Below are 4,618 nucleotides of genomic sequence, written 5' to 3'. Positions count from 1 at the left end.
TACATTGAAACTGATTGCTTTTTGTGAAGATGTCAAAATAACTTAATATTAAGCTGCTTTACATAATTAGTTTGATCCATTTTTGACCATTATAAATGTTCTGGTTTGTAAATCCACTGTGACAAGATAAGCAGAAAAAAATGCTGACACATTCAGATATCATTACTCATCCTACAAATCTCAACAATGGTGACAATCATCAAACAAATTCAGATAAAACGATCAACTGCAATGCATGCTGGGAGTCATACATTAGTTTAGTACTACGATGATACCCAGCATGCATTGCAGCATGAAGCTTTCTTTTGTTGATCGTCACCATTGATGAGATTCATAGACCAATTCATGGTGTCAGAGATAGATCCTGTAGTTAAGCTTTTTAAATGTGTTTTTGTGTTCCTCAAAATAACAGACCTGACACTGTTTCCAACTGGTACTGTAACATCCATTTCTTACACATCTTTATCAGTATTTTATTAATATTATTTAGGTATATGTACAAGAATTAAACTACTTGATAACATTAGTAGTGATGGTCGTTTTCAAAGCACTGCTTCATGAGGTTTTGAAACATTTACGAATCTTTTGTTTCGAATCAGTGGGTCGGAGCTTGTTTTAAACTGGCCCAAGTCATGTGATTTTAGCAAACAAGGCTTCATTACATCATAACTTGTTTCGAAAATCTGATGGTTCCCCACTAGGGGGAGTTGATCACATGACCAATGTCTAATATGTTAAGGTGAACTCGGGTCAGTTTTATTATGAAAGTTCATAAAACATTTATCCTTCTGACTAATAACACTGCCATTTTGTCTACTTTTTGTTTATAGACAGATTTAATGACAAAAATGTGCATAATTAAAATGGCAGTTAGTTTTAATGATTTGTTTGCCCTAAATAAAACTAAAAAGCACATAATACACTTTTAACTATGTCTTAATTAAGTTAGATCATTTTTTAATACAAATCTTGCTATTATTTTGTTAAAAAAAGTGTAAATTGTTTGGACATATCTGCTTTTACACTATTTAGACCAGTAGGGGTCACCAGCGCGTGTGGTGTTTCAAACTGCTTCAAAAAACTGAAACAATTTTTGAAGCAATTGGTTCAATTGATTCAAAGCTTCGAAAAGCTTCATTTCTCCCACTATTAAACATTAAATCTTTGTTTTCTTTGCAATAGTAGATGTATTTTAAACCACTGCTTCAGCAGCCAAAGAAAACTTAATATTAAAACACAAGAGTCAAGGGCCCAACTAAAGGAAACACGGATCACAATAATGGTGATTTGATGAAATGTCAATATTTTTTCAATATTAATGGAGGGTGCAAATTTGATATTAACATTGACAAATCAACGATTTTTTAACATTGTTTCAATGGTTGCATGCTATCTGGGTTGATTACAAAATAATGTCATATAATCTCTCAAAGAATTTGAACTTTGTGGTTTAAATCAGTGATTCCCAACCGGGGGCTCAGCTAACAGAGAAAAGTTCTAAAGGTGCATTCACACCAGCCGCGGTAGAGGCGGCCAATATGAGCTATTCGCGCATAGGCGGACGCTTGAACATTTGAGTTTACTTGCTTCATTCGAGCGTGAAATCCGCACGTGAAATTCTAGTCATTCGAGACATTCACGTGGAAATTCGCGTCATGTGAGGGGCTTCTGCGACTCCACTGAGACTCCGCTCGCTTCCTGAAATCAAGTCACTACTACAGCAAGGTCCTATCATGGTCTTGTCAGACATCTGTGCTAGATTTAGGTCTGAGTGCATCTGACAGGAGCATGACAGTATTATGTTCTGTGTGGGGGACATGTGGAGTCATATTGTGTGTGTGGCTTCCACATGTTCCCAGTGTCTTGTCGCTGTCGTGATCTTGCCAGACCTTAGTATAGGTTCAGGTCTATGTTCTGAGGGCAAGGTCATGGCAGCATTGTGGTCTGTGTGGGAACACGTGTTTTTCACATTATGTATCTGTGTCACGTGTTCCCAGTGTCTTGTCACTTTCACCCTACTCCCTTATGTACTCGTGTCTTACGTGATTAATTATGTTCACCTGTTCCCCATTGATGTGGTGTCTTTATAATGCCCTCGCGTTCTCTGTGTTGTGCGCGTGCGTTGTCTAAATTCAGTGTTCATGTCATCCGTGTTTGCTGATACCTGTTCCCGTGTTTGTGTTCCATCACAGTCTTTAGTTATCCTTTGTTTTACCCCCACGTAGGTGTTTCTGTTATTTTGTAAATAAATTCATAGTTATTTTCTTATATCCTCTGCGTTTGGGTTCTTCTTTAATTTTCCATTATTCGGTGTAAACACACCGTGACAGGTCCTGATTGGTCAACATTGCTCGAAAATCCGACAAAGTTCAGATTTTTCAACTTGTGCCGCAGGAAGCCTAATCGCGTCTTTGCATTGACTTAACACAGTGTTCTTCACTCCCAATCCTGGAGAGCCGGTGCCCTGCAGAGTTTAGCTCCAACCTTAATCAAACACACCTGCAAGCTAATCAATAGCTGTGTCCCAATTCAAGGGCTGCAACCTTATGAGCATTCGACCTTAAAAGGTGAGCACTCGGTCTTTCAAGGTGGAAGCCTCAGATGTTCGCAAAAGGGAACTGAAATGAGACGGTCTAACCTTCGGAGGACCCATAATTAGCGTCACCTGCTGCACGCGCCCACCTGCACGTTTCTGACTTATTAAAATAAATATGACATCAGAAAAATTATTAATTTATTTTAGAAATATGACACGTTGATGTATATTAAACTATTCAACAGTATACCAAATTAATCAACCTTATAAATATACGCAACATAAAAAGAATATTATTAACACAAAACATAACTTATAATACTAAAACAGTGACAAGAAAAAATGTTTTCTGATAAATACACTTTTATTTAATAAAGGTTTTAATTGTTTATTTTAGAATATCCACCCATTATATGCAGTCGTTGCAGACGCGCAATGACTCTTGGGATATCCTCGGCTGTTAAGGATCCATTCGTTCTATCCTTAACAGCGCGGAGAAATGAGGACGCATTTTGAGGCTTCATTCTAAGCATCCTTTGAATTGGGACGGCCTTACTGGCCTTAAGTCGCGCTGCTGTGACACAATCGGTCTTAAAATATGTCCTTAGAAGGTCGCAGCCTTTGAATTGGGACACAGCAAATGTCTTCATGATCACTAGGTAGGTGTGTTTGATTAAGGTTGGAGCTAAACTCTGCAGGGCACCGGCTCTCCAGGATTGGGAGTGAAGAACACTCACTTAACATGTAAATCACCCGCACTTGCTGCCTCTACCGCATCTGGTGTGAACGCCCAGTAAGAACGTTCCCAAAAACATTTTGCCAACATAAAAATTATCCAGTTCTCTTGACGTTCTAAGTAGGTTTTTCAATTTCTGAATGTTCTCTAAATATATTGCTGTAGAAAACACAATTCACTTATTAGGTTTAGATGTTGATGTTTGGTTTCATTTAAAGTCACAATGAAGGTGATCGTTGTTTGTTTTCCTGGTTGCATTGGTTGCATTTCCTGGTTGCATTTCTTTGTGTGTATAAAACTCCTTTGTTATAGTAAGTTGATAGTAAATATCATCATTATTAGGGGGGACCATGTCAAAAGATGTAAAAGTTTTGAAGATGTAAAATAAATATTTGTTGTCCCCAGAGTACATATGTGAAGTTTTAGCCCAAAAGACCATATAGATAATTTATTATAGCATGTTAAAATGTAAATGAGCAGACGAAATTCAAACACTGATCAATGATGGTGGTTTGTTGCAATTGAAACTCAAGTGATGTGAATTATTCTCTCTCTCTCTCTCTCTCTCTCTCTCTCTCTCTCTCTCTCTCTCTCTCTCTCTCTCTCTCTCTCTCTCTCTCTCTCTCTCTCTCTCTCTCTCTCTCTCTCTCTCTCTCTCTCTCTCTCTCTCTCTCTCTCTCTCTCTCTCTCTCTCTCTCTCTCTCTCTCTCTCTCTCTCTCTGCACTAAATGGCTATGCTGTGGTTGGATAGTGCAGATTAAGGGGCGGTATTATTATAATAAGATCTCCTTATGAGATCAGAAGAATAGACAAATCTCAATTACCTAGTTTTTCACATGCTTGCAGAGAATGGTTTACCAAAAAAAAGTTACTGGGTTGATCTTTTTTCAAATTTTCTAAGTTGATAGAAGCACTGGGAATCCAGTTAAAGCACTTAAACATGAAAAAAGTCAGATTTTAATGCCAGTGTTTGCACTTCATCCGCTCATTTGCATTTTAAATGACAAACCCCAAAACGGCAGACTTTTGCTCAATTCTACAAAGTGGCAATATTAACATATTATAATTAATTATCTGTGGAGTAGTTTGAGCTAAAACACTCTGGTGACACCAAATATTTATTTTACACCTTAAAAAAAATTAATAATATGACCCCTTTAAAATTAATTAATGTTTCTAATTATTTGTCTTTAAAACACAACTTTGGTTTAGGTTCGATAAAGGTGTACTTGAGCCTTACTGGTAGGGCTGTGGGGGTACTTAGGGCTAAAAAGGTTGAGAACCACTGGTTTAAATAACTAAATATCACAAATGATCTAAAAGTTTTAAATTAACTCAAGAAAAAC

Source organism: Paramisgurnus dabryanus, chromosome 6 (genome assembly GCF_030506205.2).
Source record: "Paramisgurnus dabryanus chromosome 6, PD_genome_1.1, whole genome shotgun sequence".
Taxonomy (NCBI): Eukaryota; Metazoa; Chordata; class Actinopteri; order Cypriniformes; family Cobitidae; genus Paramisgurnus; species Paramisgurnus dabryanus.
The sequence above is the reverse complement of the archived record's forward strand: the minus strand, read 5'-3'. Positions refer to the sequence as shown.